Source organism: Manis pentadactyla, chromosome 11 (genome assembly GCF_030020395.1).
Source record: "Manis pentadactyla isolate mManPen7 chromosome 11, mManPen7.hap1, whole genome shotgun sequence".
NCBI classification, from domain to species: domain Eukaryota; kingdom Metazoa; phylum Chordata; class Mammalia; order Pholidota; family Manidae; genus Manis; species Manis pentadactyla.
The window spans coordinates 34,756,601-34,776,705 of NC_080029.1; the positions used below are offsets into that span (position 1 = coordinate 34,756,601).

At 38.7% G+C, this 20,105-nt stretch overlaps 1 protein-coding gene and 1 long non-coding RNA gene across 15 annotated transcripts in view; one reads left to right on the forward strand and one right to left on the reverse strand.

The window, feature by feature from the left end:
* Positions 1–16,414, forward strand: part of LOC130679492 (uncharacterized) — a 121,451-nt gene extending 105,037 nt beyond the window's left edge. The window contains exon 2 of the long non-coding RNA XR_008992461.1: positions 16,173–16,414. This is a non-coding gene — a long non-coding RNA (uncharacterized LOC130679492). The remainder of the gene's footprint in view (positions 1–16,172) is intronic.
* Positions 1–20,105, reverse strand: part of GPHN (gephyrin) — a 752,379-nt gene that overhangs the window by 689,312 nt on the left and 42,962 nt on the right. The gene's annotated exons all lie outside the window — the stretch shown is intronic.

A 20,105-nucleotide genomic window follows, 5' to 3' on the forward strand; every position in this document is an offset into this window, starting at 1 on the left:
GTATGTCCAGTAAAATTCTGCAGTAAATCCATCTGGCCAGGTGGTTTTGCTCTTGGGTAGTTTTTTGATTACCGATTCAATTTTGTTGTTGGTAATTGGTGTGTTTAGATTTTCTTTGTCTTCCTTGGTCAGTCTTGGAAGGTTGTATTTTTCTAGGAAGTTGTCCATTTCTTCGAGGTTTTCCAGCTTGTTAGCTAACAGATTCTTCAAAGTATTCTCTCATAATTGTTTGTATTTCTGTGGGGTCCCTCATGATTTTTCCTTTCTCATTTCTGATTCTGTTGATGTGTGTAGATTCTCTTTTTCCCTTAATAAGTTTGGGTAGGTAGGGGTTATCTATTTTGTTTATTTTCTCAAAGAACCAGCTCTTGGGTTCATTGATATTTTTCTATTATTTTATTCTTCTCAATTTTATTTATTTCTTCTTTGGTCTTTAATATGTCCTTTCTTCTCCTGACTTTGGGCCTCATTTGTTCTTCTTTTTCCAATTTCAATTATTGTGACTTTAGACTATTCATTTGGGATTGTTCTTCCTTGTTTAAATAGGCCTGGATTGCTATATACACTTTCCTCTCAGAACTGCCTTCACTGTGTCCCACAGAAATTGGGGCTTTGTGCTGTTGTTGTCATTTGTCTCCATATATTGCAGATCTCTATTTTAATTTGGTCATTGATCCATTGATTATTTAGGAGCATGTTGTTATGCCTCCATGTGTTTCTGAGCCCTTTTGTTTTCTTTGTATAATTTATTTCTAGTTTTATACCTTTGTGATCTGAGAAATTGTTTGGTACAATTTCAATCTTTTGGAATTTAGTGAGCTCTGTTGTGGCCTAGTATGTGGTCTATTCTGGATAATGTTCCATGTGCACTTGAGAAGAATGTGTATCCTGCTGCTCTTGGGTGTAGAGTTCTTTAGATTTCTGTTAGGTTCATCTCTTCTAGTGTGTTGTTCAGTGCTTCCGTGTCCTTACTTATTTTGTCTGGTGGATCTACCCTTTGGAGTGAGTGGTGTGTTGAAGTCTCCTACAATGAATGCATTGCATTTTATTTCTTCCTTTAATTCTGTTAGTATTTGTTTCACATATGTTGGTGCTCCTGTACTGGTGCATATATATTTATAATGGTTATATCCTCTTGTTGGATTGACCCCTTTATCATTATATAATGTCCTTCTTTATCTCTTGTGACTTTCTTTGTTTTGAAGTCCATTTTGTCTGATACCAGTACTGCTACACCTGCTTTTTTCTCCCTATTGTTTGCATGAAATAACTTTTTCCATCCCTTGACTTTTAGTCTGTGTATATCTTTGCATTTGCGGTGAGTCTCTTGTTAGCAGCATATAGATGGGTCTTGCTTTTTTATCCATTCTGTTTGTCTTTGTCTTTTTATTGGTGCATTCAGTCCATTTACGTTTAGGGAGATTATTGAAAGATATATACTTTTTTCAGTTGCATGCTATAGATTTATGGTTACCGGAGGTTAAAGGGTAGGTTTTTTACTATCTAACTGTCTAACTTAACTGCTTATTAAGCTATTATAAACACAATTTGAAGATTTTTTATTTCTCTTCCTTCTTAATTCTACTCCTCCATTCTTTATATGTCAGGTGTTTTATTCTGTACTCTTTTCTGTTTCCTTTGACTGCTTTTGTGAATAGTTGATTTTAATTTTTTCCTTCAGTTAGTATTCAGTTGGTCTGCTTTCTTAGCTGTGATTTTATTTTCTCTCATGACATCTATTTAGCCTTAGGAGTGCTTCCATCTAGAGCAGTCCCTTTAAAATATCCTGTAGACATGATTCCCTCACCTTTTGCTTGTCTGGGAATTGTTTAATCCCTTCTTTATATTTGAATGTTAATCGTGCTGGATGCAGTATTCTTGGTTCAAGGCCCTTGTGTTTCATTACATTAAATATATCATGCCATTCTATTCTGGCCTGTAAGGTTTCTGTTGAGAAGTCTGATGATAGCCTGATGGGTTTTCCTTTGTAGGTGACCTTTTTTCTCTCTCTGGTTGCCTTTATTACTCTGTCCTTGTCTTTGATCTTTGCCATTTTAATTATTATATGTCTTGGTGTTGTCCTCCTTGGCTTCTTTGTGTTAGGAGATCTGTGAGCTTCCATGGTCTGAGAGACTATTTCCTCCCCCAGTTTGGGGAAGTTTTGAGCAATTATTTCTTCAAAGACACTTTCTATCCCTTTTTCCCTCTCTTCTTCTTCTGGTAATCCTATAATGCAAATACTGTTCAGTTTGGATTGGTCACACAGTTCTCTTAATATTCTTTCATTCCTGGAGATCCTTTTATCTCTCTCTGCCTCAGCTTCTCTGTATTCCTGTTACCTGATTTCTATTCTATTCATGGTCTATTGCACCTCATCCAGTCTGCTCTTAAGTCCTTCCAGAGATTGTTTTATTTCTGTATTCTCCCTTCCAAATTGATCCTTTAGCTCTTGCATATTTCTCTGCAGGTCCATCAGCATGGTTTTGACCTTTATTTTGAATTCTTTTTCAGGAAGATTGGTTATATCTGTCTCTGTAGGCCTTCTCTTGGGGGCTGTCTGGGTAATTCTGGAGTGGACCAATTTCTTCAGCCTTTTCACGGTGACAGAGGTAGTTGTAGGCAGGTAGTGCATGTCAGCTGGGAGAACAACATCCCTTCCTGTTTGCTGGTCACCCTGCCCCTCTCTGGTGCATGTGTTGGTTATGCATGCACCGGAAGCAGCCCTTGGGGTTGCCCAGAGCCCTGTGCTTTGGGGAGTGGCAGGCACACCGGGTATGCTCTCCTGTGTGAACGGCAGCCCTTTGCACCCTGCCCCGGCTTCCTCTGCCTGCGCCGTGCAGCCATGTGCTGGCGGCGGCCCCTGGGTCTGGCTCAGGTGTCTGCACACTGGGAGGAGACTCTGGGAGGCTGCTGTGGGTACAGCCACTCTCAGGCTGCTCCACCGCTATGGCAGTGCCGCACCGGAGGGAGAATGAATGGCAGGCTGTTTATTGCCATGATGGGCTTCAGAGCTGTGCTGCCTCCCAGGGGGCTTGGGACATCAAAGCTCCTCAGAGTTCCCAGCCTGCTGGGCTGAGTGTGTCGGGATAATTCTGTTCAGCTGTGAAGTCTCTGTCCCTTTAAGACTCTCAAAAAGCACTCACTTTTCTTTTGTTCCAGGGGAGCTGGCTGCAGGGAACCCACATACAGATTTTACTTTTCCATTTCCCTAATATCCAGCACACCATGCAATGTGTGTCTGCACTCCCAGGGTGGATTACTAGGGCTGGTTATTGAGCAGTCCTGGCCTTCCACTCCTTTCACACTCCAACTCCTTTCCTCCCACTGGTGACCTGGGGTGGGGGGAGCACTCACATCCCACCGGGTCGCAGCTTGTATCTTATCCCCTTCATGAGATGCTGAGTTCTCGCTGATGTAAATATAGCCTGGCTTTTGTACTTTATCCTCTGGTCTCTCTTTTAGGCATAGTTGTATTTGTTGTATTTTCAAAAATATATATGGTTTTAGGAAGAGATTTCCACTGCCCTACTCACACTGCCATCTTGGCTCCTCCTCTCACCCATTTACTTTTAAGGTAATTATTCACAGGTATGTACTTACTGCCATTTTGTTGTTCTCTGGTTGATTTTATAGCTCTTCTCTGTTCCTTTCTTCTCTCTTACATTCTTGTTATTTGATGATTTTCTTTAATGTTCTGATTGTATTTCTCTTTTTAAATTTTTTGTGTATCTTTTTATGGGCTTTAAGTTTGTGGTTACCATAAGGCTCATAGATATTTTCCTAAATATATAACAGTTTATATTAAGTTGATAGTTGCTTTATATTTTGAACACAAACTAAAAGTTCTTTTTTCTTCTTCCTCCTCCTCCACACTTCATGTATTATATGTCATAATCTGCACTTTTGCTATATCCCTTGATTGATTTTGTGTAGTTTGTTTTACTACTTTTGTTTTAATTTCATACTTAGTTATTGGTATGCTACCTTTACTATAAGTTTAATTTCACTGGTGAAAACTATTCAGCCATTTCCACCTACAGCATTCCCTTTAACATATCCTATAATGCTGGTTTAGAGGTTATAAATTCTTTGAGCGTTCATTTATCTAGGAATTGTTTAATTTCTGCTTCAAATTTGAATGATAATCTTGCTGTGTAGAGGACTCTTGGTTGAACGTTCTTCTGTTTTAATATATTAAATATTTCATGCCACTTTCTTCTTCCTGTAAAGTTTCTGCTGAGAAGTCTTCTGACATCCTGATGGAGTTTCCCTTATAGGTAATGTTTAGTTTCTCTCTGGTTGCTTTCAACACTCTCTCCTTATCCTTAATTAAAATCTTTGTCATTTTAGTTATATGTTGCTGTCTTCCAGGGGTCCCTTTTGTTGGGGGCTCTCTGTACTACCTTGACCCAAGTTTCTGTTTCCTTCCCCAGATTGGGAAAGTTTTCAACAATTATTTATTCAAAGAGACTTTCCATCCCTTTGTCTCTCTCTTCTTATGATGCCTCTATTACGCAAATATTGTTTTGTTTGGATTGGCCACACAGCTCTCTTATCCTTCTTTCATTCCTAGAGGTCCTTTTTTCCTCTGTGTTCCTCCCCAAGCTTCATTGTTTTCCTCTTCTCTAATTTCTATCTCATTGATTCTCTTCTACTTGCAGCAATCTATTATTCATTCCCTTCACTGTATTTTTTTCATTTCAGTTACTGTATTCTTCAGCTCTGAGTGGCTCTATTTCATCTATTATATCTCTTTGCTGAAGTCCTTCCTGAGACCTTCAATTCATTTCTGCAGATCAGTGAGTATATTTAAGACTTCTGCTTTGAAATCTTTATGAAAATGATTGGTGATCTGTTTCATTTAGTCTTCTTTCTTCTTATCCTGTAGCTTTTTTTAGAACATATTCCTCTGCCTCCTCATTCTGATAGGGTTTCTGTTTTTCCTCCTTTGTATTAGATGAATTTGATATGCTTCCTTGTCTAGAGACTAGTACCTTTATAAACAAGGCATCCTTGGTGCCCAGAAACTAAAGCCTCTTTACTCTCCAGTACCTGGTTCTCCTTTGTGGTACAGCCTCAGTTGCTGTTGGTGGACAATGGGTGGGGCGTCCTGTCTGTCTGCAGGCTGCAGTTGGCAGTTTGCCTCAGCCAGCCCTTTGCTATCAAAGTACTGGCTTCTGCTTGGATTTTGTGGGTGGGGCCATCATCTGCCTTCCCTGCAGCGATGGAGGGGCTTCACGGTTAATGGGGTGAGTGGGGCTGTTGTATGGCTCTGGGGCTGGGTGGGGAACAAGTTTTGTGTTGGCTGGGTCCTCAGATGGGGAGGCATGGAGCAATGCACTTGGCTGCCCTAGGGGAAGAAGGAGCACTTGGAGCTGGCTCCTGCAGGTGCCTCCTCAATTGGGATGAGACAGGGCTGAGAGAGCTGGGAGACCCTCCCTCTGCCTGCCAGGTACCAAAGTCTGATGTTGCTGGGCTGAATGGGCTAGTACACCATCGGTGCACAGAGAAGTACCTCAGAGCGAAGCCACCAGTGAGGGGGAGGTCTGGAACTCTCAAGAGTGCCCAATGTGTTGGGCCAAGGGTGGGCTTGGGAGGTATGACCACCAGCCCTTTCTCCCACAGAGTGAAGTCCATCCATCACTAGCCCCTCTGGCACCCTTCCCAGTTCTGGAAAATCTCTCAAACTGCCACCTCTGCTTTGGGTCTCAGTGGGAAGAGTCAAGCATACCTGTCCTCCAAAAGTGGCAGGAGACTCAGCTTGTGAATGCATCAACTTTCCCTGGTTTCCAGTCTCGTCAATCACCATAATGTTCATCTTCCTCCCACCTGTGGGCTGGGATAGAGGAAGTGCTTGGATCCAGCTGGATTACAGCTCTACCACTTTACCATTTTCTGAGTGGTATTCTCTTCTTCTCCAGGTGTAGGTGGTCTGTTCTGTAGTCTTCAGGTTGTTTTCAGGTTTATTTGTGTTTGCAATAGTTGCTTCTTTGGTGTGTGTGTGGGGGAGGCGGTTTCCACCTTGTCTTCCTACTCTGCCATCTACCCTATTCCCTGTCTATGTTTTCTTTTAGGAGTTTGATGGTTTTAGGTTTTACATTCAAGTCTTTAATCAATTTTAAGATGTTTTATATTTTTATACATATTTTTTACTCTGTTTTCTTTTCTTGATTTTTGAAAACTAGGGTAGTAATAACTTTAATTATGATAGTATTAACATTGTATATTATTACCTCTTTACCCTACTTTAATCCTTACAACCACATAAGGTTCAACGAGTCTGTTATCAAATTATATAAAGTACATCAAGACTCAAAATGGTTAATCACCCAAAAATGAGAATTTTAAAAAGGTGTTGGATAATCTCTAAAGCCCATGAGTCCTAACACTTTATGACTATATAATTTGTTTCAAGCTCTTGTTTTTCCTTCGCCACTCTATATTAAAAGTGGTGTATCAGAATTAAGTGTATGCCATTTTTCTTACATTGGAAATACTCATTTTATGGCATTTAACTTAAATAAATTTGCATCTGGACCAAGAGACTGAACCTTGGCAACCAATACAGATCAGAAACTAATACAAAATCATGTTTCCTTGTTTCCTATTAAAAAAAAACCTTGATTCTTATTTCTAATAGTCACACAGACTTCAAGAAAACAAAGCCCAATTCTCTACAATTCAATAACAATGAATTATAGGTAAAAACATGGCAGTGTTATAATAATAAAGCAGACTTTATGCTTTGAAATAATAGGACACACTCTTGTTTAACTGTAAAACTGCAAACCTATTAATCATAAGATTATTCACAACTCATTTTACTGTTCTGTCCCTCTCTCAGACTACATAGTTTGGTACAAAGTCTTATCTTAATCAGGAGTTATATAATTTTAACTGTAAAAACTTGAGTGAAATATCTCCTCATTCCTAATCTTTGTCTTTTACCAAATGAAGAGAAAAAATACGAATTGCTGGATACCCTCATTCACATCTCAAGAATTTAGACAAAATAGTTTTCTATTTTAAAAATACTTTACTTCCCTAGTTTTATACTAAGAAATAACACTTCAACTTTATATTTTTGTTCAGTTGACTTCTACTCATTTCCTATGATCTATGAATGGTCATCCAAATAAGCTTTTGACTCTGAAGCTTAAATAATTTTAATTATAATTGTTTAAAAAACTGTAAAAATTTACAGTTATACAACACTATTATCATTAACATATTTTTTTGACATAAGCTTCTAAAGTAATCTTTAAAGTAATCCTTGCAGATGGTTGATCATCTTAATTTTCTTGATAAGGAAACAGAGGTAGAAGGTTGTCTCATTGAATCTTGAAGTTAAATCCAGGTACCTGGTACCAATTACAATGCTGTTCTCACCACACCATAGCAATCAGGTAAATAAATGACATTATTTTAAGAAATAATTAATCCCCAAAGGAGTCTAAGAGTCCTTGTACCATTATGTAACAATATGTCTTTGTGGAAACAAATGAGAGTAACAAATCATAACCTTTTCACCTAGGCAAGTATATAAAAAAGTCATTGTACCTTTCCCCACAAGATGAATTATGTTATTCCCCTGAGAGAAAAAGAACTGAAAATTCCTTGTTTAAAGATCTCTTATTGCCCTTTTCATATTTGATATGTTTATCCCCATAAATAGATTAAGGACAAATGTGTCACCTAGTTTTCCCGCCAAGACAAAAAAAATTATCACTGTACCCTACAATTTCTCCCATACAGTAATATGAAGAGTCAGAACACATATTCCTTTTACTGAAGCAGCATTTTCTAGGACCTATAGATGCCTGGGCACAAAAAGGAGGCAAAACTCTCTTATGGGCCAACCTATAATTTTTGAGCTAACAAAGCTAGTTCACAGTACAAGGACTTTTTGGACAATTGAAGATTCCCACCTTCAAATGGAGGTATAGAAAACTACATGTAATTTTAGTGGCTAGGAAATAAAGGAATAGCCTTTAGATAGGAAATAAAGGGTGAGAGAAATCCTTTTGAAAGTTTTCTGTTTCCTAGTATACTCAAAATATTTTCTCATTGTGACCAAAAGAATCAAAGAACATCTAGTCCTGAGAAAGGCAGTTCCACCATCACTAACTGTCAGTCCCTAGAACAAATACATTTCAACATTAACCCACAGAATAAGAGTTAAGAGGTCAAGAATAATTCAAGTAGTATAAACACAACTTGAAATAAACTACTAATTAACAAATAGTTTAAAAATAGGAATGTAGGATTAAAGATGGTGGCATGACAAGTGAGAAAGAGGCATCTTCCCAAAACCACATAATACGAAAATATACTTAATACAACTAATCCTAAAGAGCAACAGGAAAAATGGCTGTGCCAGACTGCATACACCTGAAGAAAAGAACAGACCTCACAAAACAAAGCAAGATAACAAAGCTATGATCTGGCGGGACCCAAGCCCTTCTACCATGCCAGCTCAGCAGTGGGAGGAAGAGAAATGGAGCAGAGAGGGAGCGCAGGCCTAGAACTGCTGAACACCTAGTCCTGGAGATCTGTTCTGGGAACACGAAACCACATTTCATGGTGCTCTGCAAATTAATGGGATTGGAAAGCTAAGACAGGAGGAACAGTTAGAGAGACAGATTCCAGCCACTTGTGAAAAACAGGGAACCACATCAAGCTGTTCTAGGATAAAAGGTGGGCAGTCTGACAGACTTCCTAACAGTGAGAGGGCTGCTAAAGGGGAAAGGATTCCACAGAGCTTGCTGCTCAGCAGAAAAGACAGGTGGACAAAACTGTGCATGCGCACTCTGACAAGCAAGCTAGGAAATTTCAGGAGCTTCAGACGATCCATCTCTCGGCTGGCTACATAGCTCCAAGGCTACCACCCATGATATGTGGCCTGCTGTACCTTCCTGCCAGTTGGCACTGGCACACAAACTGGAAGCCCCTGCCCTGGGGTCAGGCCAGCCAGAGGGATATCCCGCCCACGGCAGCTACAGAAGAAAAGCACAGAGAATTACATCTGTGCACTCAGCTGACTGGTTCTAGCAGTGAAGATAGGCAGCACAGCCAGGAAGCAGGAAACAGCTATTTCCTCACCCCAGGCACCAGCACTTTTCCCCTGCAACCCCTGACATCATTGCAGGGGCTGAGAAGCTCCAGAGACTAGAGATTCTGGGCACTACAGGGCACAACATACAAATATGAAACGTCAAAGGAACCTGGTTCAAATCCAACTCACACAAACACCAGAAAAATGGCCAAGTGAAACTGAACTCAGGAATCTTCTGGAAAGAGATTATGAAATGAAAATCATAAACATGCTGATGGAGGTACAGAAAAATATTCAAAAACTCAGGGACAAATTTGGGGAAGAGATTCAATCATTAAGGAATACAATATGTGAAATGAAACATACAATGGAGGGATTTAAAAGTAGATTAGATGTAGAAGAAGAGACAGTAAATAGAAAAGAAATTAGACAGGAAGAATACAAAGAAGCTAAGGCACAGAATGAAAAAAGGATCTCTAGGAATGAAAGAATATTGAGAGAACTGTGACCAATCCAAACAGAACAACTTGCATTGTAGGGGTAACAGAAGAAGAGAGAGAAAAGGGGATAGAAAGTGTCTTTGAGGAAGTAATTGCTGAAAACATCCCCAATCTTGGGAAAGAGATAGTCTCTCAGGCCATGGAGATGCACAGACCTCCCAAGACAAGGGATCCACAGAAGATAAAACCAAGACATATAATGATTAAAATGGCAAAGATCAAGGATAAGGATAGAATATTAAAAGGAGACAGAGACAGAACTAAGATTACATACAAAAGAAAACCCATCAGGCTATCATCAGACTTTGAAACAGAAATGTTACAGGCCAGAAGGGAGTGGCATGACATATTTAATGCAATGAAACAGAATGGCTTTGAACCAAGAATACTCAACCCAGGAAGACTATCATTTAAATTTGAAGGATGGATTAATTTCCAGATAAGCAAAAGCTGAGAGAATTTACCTCCCACAAACCACCTCTAAAGAGTATTTTGGATGGACTGCTACAGATGGAAGTGTTCCTAAAGCTAAATAGCTGTCACCGGAGGAAATAAAACCACAGCAAAGACAGTAGAACAAATTAAGCAGATGCAAAATCAAATCAACAATCCCCAAAGTCAGCCAAGGGATATACAAAGAGTACAGAATATGATATCTAATAAAGAAAGAATGGAGGAGGAAGAAAAAGGAGGTGAAAAAAAGAAGAACCTTTAGATTATGTCTGTAATAGCATATTTACTGAGTTAAGTTAGACTGGTAGACAGTAAGGAGGTTATCTTTGAACCTTTGGATAATGATGAATCTAAAGCCCACAATGGCAATAAGTACATACCTATCGATAATCACCCTAAAAGTAAATGGTCTGAAGGTACCAATAAAAAGACATAGAGTCAATGAATGGATAAAAAAAAAATACCAAGAATATACTGCCTACAAGACACTCACTTCAAACCAAAGACATGCACAGACTAAAAGAGAAGGGGTGGAAAAAGATATTTCATGCAATTAATAGGGAGAAAAAAGCAGGCATGGTATTACTTGTAACAGAAAAAATAGAATTCAAAACAAAGAAAGTAACAAGAAAAAAGGACATTACATAATGATAAAGGGGTCAGTCCAACAAGAGGATATAACCATTATAAATATCTATGCACCCAACACAACACCACCTCTGTATTTGAAACAAATACTGACAGAATTAAAAGGGGAAATAGAATGCAATGCATTCATCCTAGGAGATTTCAGCAATCCACTCACTCCAAAGGACAGATCAACCAGATAGAAAATAAGTAAGGACATAAAGGCACTGAAAAACACATTAGAACAGTTGGACCTAACAGACATCTACAGAACACTCCACCCAAAAGCAGCAGAATACACATTCTTCTCAAGTGCACATGGAACATTTTCAAGAATAGATCATATATTAGGTCAGAAAAAGAGCCTCAGTAAATTCAAAAAGATTGAAATTGTACCAATCAGCTTCTCAGAATACTAAGGCATGAAACTGAAAATAAATTATGCCAAGAAAACAAATAAGCCCACAAACACATGGAGGCTTAACAACATGCTCCTAAATAATGGATCAATGACCAAATTAAAACAGAGATCAAGCAATACATGAAGAAAAATGACAAAATAATTCAACACTGCCAAATCTGTGGGACACAGTGAAGGCCATGCTAAGAGGGAAGTATACTGCAATAGAGACCTACCTCAGGAAAGAGGAACAATCCCATATCAACAGTCTAAACTCACAATTAATGAAACTAGAAAAAGAAGAACAAATGAGGCCCAAAGTCAGTAGAAGGAGGGACATAATAAAGATTAGAGCAGAAATTTTAAAAAATCAAGAAGAATAAAACAATATAAAGAATCAATGAAAGCAGGACCTGGTTCTTCAAGAAAATAAACAAAATAGATATATAGATAAACCCATAGCCTGACTAATCAAGAAAAAAAGAGAGTCTACACACATAAAGAGTCAGAAATGAGGAAGGAAAAATCACTACAGACACCACAGAAATATAAAGAATTATTAGAGAATACTATGAAAAATTATATGCTAACAAACTGGATAACCTAGAAGAAATGGACAACTTTCCAGAAAAATACAACCTTCCAAGGCTGACCCAGAATGAAACAGAAAAACTGAACAGACCAATTACCAGCAATGAAATTGAATTGGTAATCAAAAAACTGCCTAAGAACAAAATCGCTGGAACAGACGCTTCACAGCTGAATTTTATCAAACATTTAGTGAAGACCTAATACCCATCCTCCTTAAAGTTTTCCAGAAAGTAGAAGAGGGGGGAACACTTCCAAACTCCTTCTATGAGGCCAGCATCACTCTAATACAAAAACCAGGCAAAGACACCACAAAAAAGAGAAGTATAGGTCAATATCCCTGATAAATATAGATGCAAAAATACTCAACAAAATATTAGCAAACGAATTCAAAAATACATCAAAAAGATCATCCACCATGATCAAGTAGGATTTATTCCAGGGATGCAAGGATGGTACAACATTCTAAATCTATCAATATCATCCACCACATCAACAAAAAGAAGGACAAAAACCACACGATCATCTCCAGAGATGCTGAAAAGCATTTGACAAAATTCAACATCCATTCATGATAAAAACTCTCAACAAAATGGGTATAGAGGGCAAGTACCTCAACATAATAAAGGCCATATATGACAAACCCACAGCCAACATCATACTTAACAGTGAGAAGCTGAAAGCTTTCCCTTTAAGATCGAGAACAAGACAAGAGAATGCCCACTCTCCCCACTTTTACTCTACATAGTTCTGGAAGTACTAGCCAGGGCAACCAGACAACCCAAAGAAATAAAAGACATCCAGATTGCTAAGGAAGAAGTTAAACTGTCCCTGTTTCCAGATGACATGATATTGGACATAAAATGCCTTAAAGTATCCTCTCCAAAATTATTAAATCTAATATCTGAATTCAGCAAAGTTGCAGGATACAAAATTAATACACAGAAATCTGTTGTACTTGTATACACTAATGATGAACTAGCGGAAGAGAAATAAGGAAAACAATTCCATTCACAATTGCATCAAAAAGAATAAAATACCTAGAAATAAACCTAACAAAGGAAGTGAAAGTCCTACACTCTGGAAACTATAAGACACTTATGAGAGAAATTAAAGAAGATACCTATAAATGGAAATAAATCCTGTGCTCATGGATAGGAATAACAATGTCAAAATGGCCACCGTGCCTAAAGAATTCTACAGATTCAATACAATCCCTATCAAAATACCAACAGCATTCTTCAACAAAGTAGAACAAATAGTTCTAAAATTCTTATGTAATCATAAAGACCCCAAATAGCCAAAGCAATCCTGAGAAGGAAGAATGAAGTGGGAGGGATTATGCTCTGCAACTTCCAGCTGTACTACAAAGGCATAGTAATCAAGACAATTTGGTACTGGCACAAGAACAGACCCATAGACCAGTGGAACAGACTATAGAGAGCCCAGATATAAACCCAAGCATATATGGTCAATTAATATTCAATAAAGGAGCAATGAGGAAATGACAGCCTCTTCAAGAACTGGTGTTGGCAAAACTGCACAGCTACATGCAAGAGAATGAAACTGGATTATTGGCTACCCCATACACAAAAGTAAACTCGAAATAGATCAAAGACCTGAATGTAAGTCATAGAACCATAAAACTCTTAGAAGAAAACATGGGCAAAAATTTCTCTCTTGAATATAAACATGAGCAACTTTTTGCTGAACACTTCTCCTTGGGCCAGGGAAACAAAAGCAAAAATGAACAAATGGGACTACATCAAGTTAAAAAGCTTTTGTACATAAAAGGACACCATCAGCAGAACAAAAAGGCATCCTACAGTATGGGAGAATACATTTTTAAATGACTTATCTGACAAGGAGTTAACATCCAAAATATATAAGGAACTCACATGCCTCAACACCCAAAAGGCAAATAACCCTATTTAAAAATATGCAGAGGATATGAAGAGACACTTCAACAAAGAATTTCAGATGGCCAACAGGAACATGAAAAGACGCTCCACATCGCTAATTGTCAGGGAAATCCAAATTAAAACCACAATGAGATATCAACTCACACCAGTTAGGATGGCCAACATAGAAAAGACTAGGAACAACAAATGCTGGCGAGGATACGGAGAAAGGGGAACCCTCCTATACTGCTAGTGGGGATCTAAACTAGTTCAACCATTATGGAAAGCAATATAGAGGTTCCTCATAAAACTAAAAATAGAAATACCACTTGACCCCGGAATTCTACTCCTAGGAATTTACCCAAAGAAAACAACTTCTCAGATTCAAAAAGACATATCCACCCCTATGTTTCTCGCAGCTCTATTTACAATAGCCAAGAAATGGAAGCAACCTAAGTGTCCATCAGTAGATGAAAAAGAAGATGTGGTACAGATACACAATGGAATACTATTCAGCCATAAGAGAGAAAAAAATCCTACCATTTGCAACAACTGGACAGAGCTAGAGGGTATAAGTGTAATAAGTGAGGCAGAGAAAGACAAATACCAAATGATTTCCCTCATTTGTGGAGTCTAACAGGGAGGCAAAACTGAAGGAACAAAATAGCAGCAGACTCACGGACTCTAGGGTGGACTTGTGGTTGCCAAAGAGTAGGGGTAGTGGGGGAGTGTGGTGGGGGGAGGGAGAAGGGGATTGTGGGGTGTCATGATTGGTGCACATGGTGTGTGTGGGGTCATAGGGAAGACAGTGTGGCTCAGGGAGGACAAGTGGGGACTCTGTGGCATCTTGCTATACAGATGGACAGTGGTGACTGCAGGAGGGTGTAGGGGCAGACTTGATAGTGGGGATGAATGTGGTAGCCACATTGTTTTTCTTGTGAAGCCATCATAAGAGTGTATATCAATGATACCTTAATAAAAAATGAAATGAAAATAAAGAAAACCAATGCTGTATATACTGTATGAGTAACCTTAGTTTCATAAATTAAGATGTTAATTTCAATTTACTCAGAAAATTTTAGAATATATAAACATACATATAGACAAAAACACTAGACTAAAAATAAGATAACCTGTATCCCAGTTATAGTCTAATAGCTAAATATCTGTGTAACCTTGGATGAAATATTTCTTCAGCATTTGGACATCAATTGATGTACTCATCTTTAAAATAAAATCTATAAAGCAATCGCTATGAATAAATCAAAATGACAATTATAGTCAATACTATCTTAGACTCAAGAAACCGCCGGATTGAACAGAATATAGAAATAGCTATTAATTCAAGGTTATATTCATGAGAATAGCATTACATAATTCCATTTATAACAACAAATTTGATACCAAATGATATGAGCAATTAAAAGATGACTTAAAATGTATAACAAAGCCCTTAACAGAAGGATCACATTTCAAGGCCAAGAAAACACTAAAGATTTCTTGAAAGGAAGTGTATGATTTTAAAAATATATGGATCCAAGGCAGTAAAATCAGATAATTTTTCACTTTCTGACATCTTCCCTCTCATTGCTCAAATGAGAAAATTTCACAGAACTGTTTGTGATCTTCAGAGACTAAATGTTGTCTTCTTGGTGTATTTTCCCCACTGTGTTTCAGTTCTTTTTTTGCAAAAGATCAATTTTTACAAACGATTTATATCACTTCTTAAAATAAATTCTGGAGGTGGAGACAAGATGGCTGCGTGAGTAGAGCAGTGGAAATCTCCCAAAACCACATATATCTATGAAAATATAACAAAGACAACTCTTCCTAAAATAGAGACCAGAGGACACAGGACAACATCCAGACCACATCCACACCTGCGAGAACCCAAAGCCTCGTGAAGGGGATAAGATAGAAGCCCCAGCCCCGTGGGAACCGAGCGCCCCTCTCCCCAACTCCCAGCGGGAGGAGAGGAGTTGGAGCGGAGAAAGAGAGGAAGCCCAGGACTGCTGAACACACCCAGCCCCAGCCATCCGGAACAGAGCGCAGACACAGTGCAAGCGTGGGGCCCTGGATACCAGAGAAACCGGGCAGCAGGACCGGTGAGCGGATGCCTGAGGAAGACGCCGGACAACAAAGAAATGGGAGCAGCCATTTTTTTTTCCTCTTTTTTTCTTTTGGCGAGTGCTTTTTTGGAAGTCTTAAAGGGACAGGGACCCCAATACTAGGGAAACAGGGCAGCAAGACCGGTGAGTGGGTGCCTGAGGCTGGCGTCTGAGGACAAACAAAAGCGAGTGGTTTTTTTTGTTGTTTTTTTTTTGTTGCTGTTGTTTTGGTTTGGCAAGTGCTTTTTGGAAGTCTTAAAGGGTCAGGGCAGGACACTTAGTCCAGAAGCAGGGAATCTGGGGATCTCTGGGCACTCTAACCCCCTGGGCAGCAGGGAGCGTGGAGGCCCCTTACGGAGATAAATAGCCTCCCCGCCACACCCCCACCAACGGTGCTCCACCATTTTGGAGCAGCTGCCCGAGCCAGGCCACGCCCACAGAAACAGTGGAGATAAATTCCATAGCAGCCGGGCAGGAAGCAGAAGTCCTGTCTGCACGCAGCTGCCCAGCACAAGCCACTAGAGGTCGCTGTTCTCCCAGGAGAGGAAGGCCACAAACCAACAAGAAGGAAAGCTCTTCCAGCCGTCACTCGTACCAGCTCTGCAAACTATCTCCATCACCACGAAAAGGCAAACCTACAGGCAGACAAAGATCACAGAGTCAACACCTGAGAAGGAGACAGGCCTAACCAGACTTCCCGAAAAAGAATTCAAAATAAAAATCATGAACATGCTGACAGAGATGCAGAGAAAAATGCAAGAGCAATGGGATGAAGTCCAGAGGGAGATCACAGATGCCAGGAAGGAGATTACAGAAGTGAAACAAACCCTGGAAGGATTTATAAGCACAATGGATTAGATGCAAGAGGCCATTGAAGGAATCGAAACCAGAGAACAGGAATGCATAGAAGCTGACATAGAGAGAGATAAAAGGATCTCCAGGAATGAAACAATAATAAGAGAACTGTGTGACCAATCCAAAAGGAACAATACCCGTATTATAGGGGTACCAGAAGAAGAAGAGAGAGGAAAAGGGATAGAAAGTGCCTTTGAAGAAATAATTGCTAAAAACTTCCCCTAACTGGGGGAGGAAATAATCGAACAGACCACGGAAATACACAGAACCCCCAACAGAAAGGATCCAAGGAGGACAACACCAAGACACATAATAATTAAAATGGCAAGGATCAAGGACAAGGAAAGAGTTTTAAAGGCAGCTAGAGAGAAAAAGGTCACCTATAAAGGAAAACCCATCAGGCTATCATCAGACTTCTCAACAGAAACCCTACAGGCCAGAAGAGAATGTCATGATATATTTAATACAATGAAACAGAAGGGACTTGAACCAAGGATACTGTATCCAGTACGACTATCATTTAAATATGACGGCAGGATTAAAAAATTCCGAGACAAGCAAAAGCTGAGGGAATTTGCTTCCCACAAACCACTTCTACAGGGCATCTTACAGGGACTGCTCTAGATGAGAGCACTCCTAAAAAGAGCACAGAACAAATCACCCAACATATGAAGACAGGAGGAGAAGGAATAAGAAGGGAGAAAAGAAAAGAATCTCCAGACAGTGTATATAACAGCTCAATAAGCGAGCTAAGTTAGGCAGTAAGATACTAAAGAGGCAAACCCTGAACCTTTGGTAACCACGAATCTAAAGCCTGCAATGGCAATAAGTACATATCTTTCAATAGTCACCCTAAATGTAAATGGACTGAATGCACCAATCAAAAGACACAGAGTAATAGAATGGATAAAAAAGCAAGACCCATCTATATGCTGCTTACAAGAAACTCACCTCAAACCCAAAGACATGCACAGACTAAAAACATATTTCAGGCAAATAACAGAGAGAAGAAAGCAGGGGTTGCAGTACTAGTATCAGACAAAATAGACTTCAAAATAAAGAAAGTAACAAGAGATAAAGAAGGACACTACATAATGATAAAGGGCTCAGTCCAACAAGCGAATATAACCATTCTAAATATATATGCACCCAACAGAGGAGCACCTGCATATGTGAAACAAATACTAACAGAACTAACGTGGGATATAGACTGCAATGCATTCATTCTAGGAGACTTCAACACACCACTCACCCCAAAGGATAGATCCACCGGGCAGAAAATGAGTAAGGACACAGAGGCACTGAACAACACACTAGAACAGATGGACCTAATAGACATCTATAGAACTCTACATCCAAAAGCAACAGGATATACATTCTTCTCAAGTGCACATGGAACATTCTCCAGAATAGACCGCATACTAGCCCACAAAAAGGGCCTCAGTAAATTCCAAAATATTGAAATTCTACCAACCAATTTTTCAGACCACAAAGGTCTAAAACTTGAAATAAATTCTACAAAGAAAACTAAAAGGCCCACAAACACATGGACGCTAAACAACATGCTTCTAAAAAATCAATGGATCAACGAACAAATCAAAATAGAAATCAAGGAATATATAGAAACAAATGACAACAACACCTAAAGCCCCAACTTCTGTGGGACGCAGCGAAAGCAATCTTAAGAGGAAAGTATATAGCAATCCAGGCACACTTAAAGAAGGAAGAACAATCCCAAATGAATAGTCTAACATCACAGTTACTGAAACTGGAAAAAGAAGAACAAATGAGGCCTAAATGCAGCAGAAGGAGGGACATAATAAAGATCAGAGATATAATAAACAAAATTGAGAAGAATAAAACAGTAAAAAAAATCAACAAAACCAAGAGCTGGTTCTTTGAGAAAATAAACAAAATAGATAAGCCTCTAGCCAAACTTCTTCAGAGAAAAAGAGAATCAACACAAATCAACAGAATCAGAAATGAGAACAGAAAAATCACGACAGATTCCACAGAAATACAAAGAATTATGAAAGACTACTCTGAAAACCTATATGCCAACAAGCTGGAAAACCTAGAAGAAATGGACAACTTCCTAGAAAAATACAACCTTCCAAGACTGACCAAGGAAGAAACACAAAAGTTAAACAAACAATTATGAGCAAAGAAATTGAAACGGTAATCAAAAAACTACCCAAGAACAAAACCCCCAGGCGAGACGGATTTACCTCGGAATTTTATCAGACACACAGAGAAGACATAATACCCATTCTCCTTAAAGTTTTCCAAAAAATAGAAGAGGAGGAAATACTCCCAAACTCATTCTATGAAGCCAACATCACCCTAATACCAAAACCTGGCAAAGACCCCACCAAAAAAGAAAATTGCAGACCAATATCCCTGATGAATGTAGATGGAAAAATACTAAATAAAATATTAGCAAACCGAATTCAAAAATATATCAAAAGGATCACACAACATGACCATGTGGGATTCATCCCAGGGATGCAAGCATAGTACAACATTTGAAAATCCATCAACATCATCCACCACATCAACAAAAAGAAAGACAAAAACTACATGATCATCTCCATAGATGCTGAAAAAGCATTTGACAAAATTCAACATCCTTTCATGATAAAAACTCTCAGCAAAATGGGAATAGAGGGCAAGTACCTTAACATAATAAAGGCCACATATGATAAAACCACAGCCAACATCATACTGAACAGCGAGAAGCTGAAAGCTTTTCCTCTGAGATCGGGGACAAGACACGGACGGATGCCCACTCTCCCCACTGTTATTTAACATAGTACTGGAGGTCCTAGAGATGGCAATCAGAAAAAACAAAGCAATACAAGGAATCCAGATTGGTAAAGAAGAAGTTAAACTGTCACTATTTGCAGATGATATGATATTGTACATAAAAAACCCTAAAGACTCCACTCCAAAACTACTAGAACAGATATCAGAATACAGCAAAGTTGCAGGATACAAAATTAACACACAGAAATCTGTAGCTTTCATATACACTAACAATGACCCAATAGAAAGAGAAATCGGGAAAACAATTCCATTCACAATTGCATCAAAAAGAATAAAATACCTAGGAATAAACCTAACCAAAGAAGTGAAAGATCTATACCCTGAAAACTACAAGTCACTCTTTTTTTTTTTTTTTTTTCTGCAAACCCACATTTTATTTACTAGATTTGAAGGTCCAATTTTCAAAAATGAATAATGAAGACATCTATACATGGGACTTCTCACTCCATTGCAAATACATTCCTCCAATTAAAAAAAAATAGCGAATTGAAATATGCTTCTTTATCCTCATTTAAACAAACTTCTCTAGAGAAACTGATTTCCCCCCATATTTGACAAATCATTGGACAAACAGAACATAATTTATATTTATACACATAGTTCAAGCTCACATATGAATACATTACGTTGAAAAATCTGAAGCAGAAACTACTATAAAAGTTTATTTTGGTAAGCATAACAATCTTTGGTTGAAAATGCTTCAATTAGGCCTTTAAAAATATTAACAGTACAACCACGCCTTGCTTCTAAACAAGTGCTATGTTCTTGAAAAGTATGTGAAACCAGGTACAG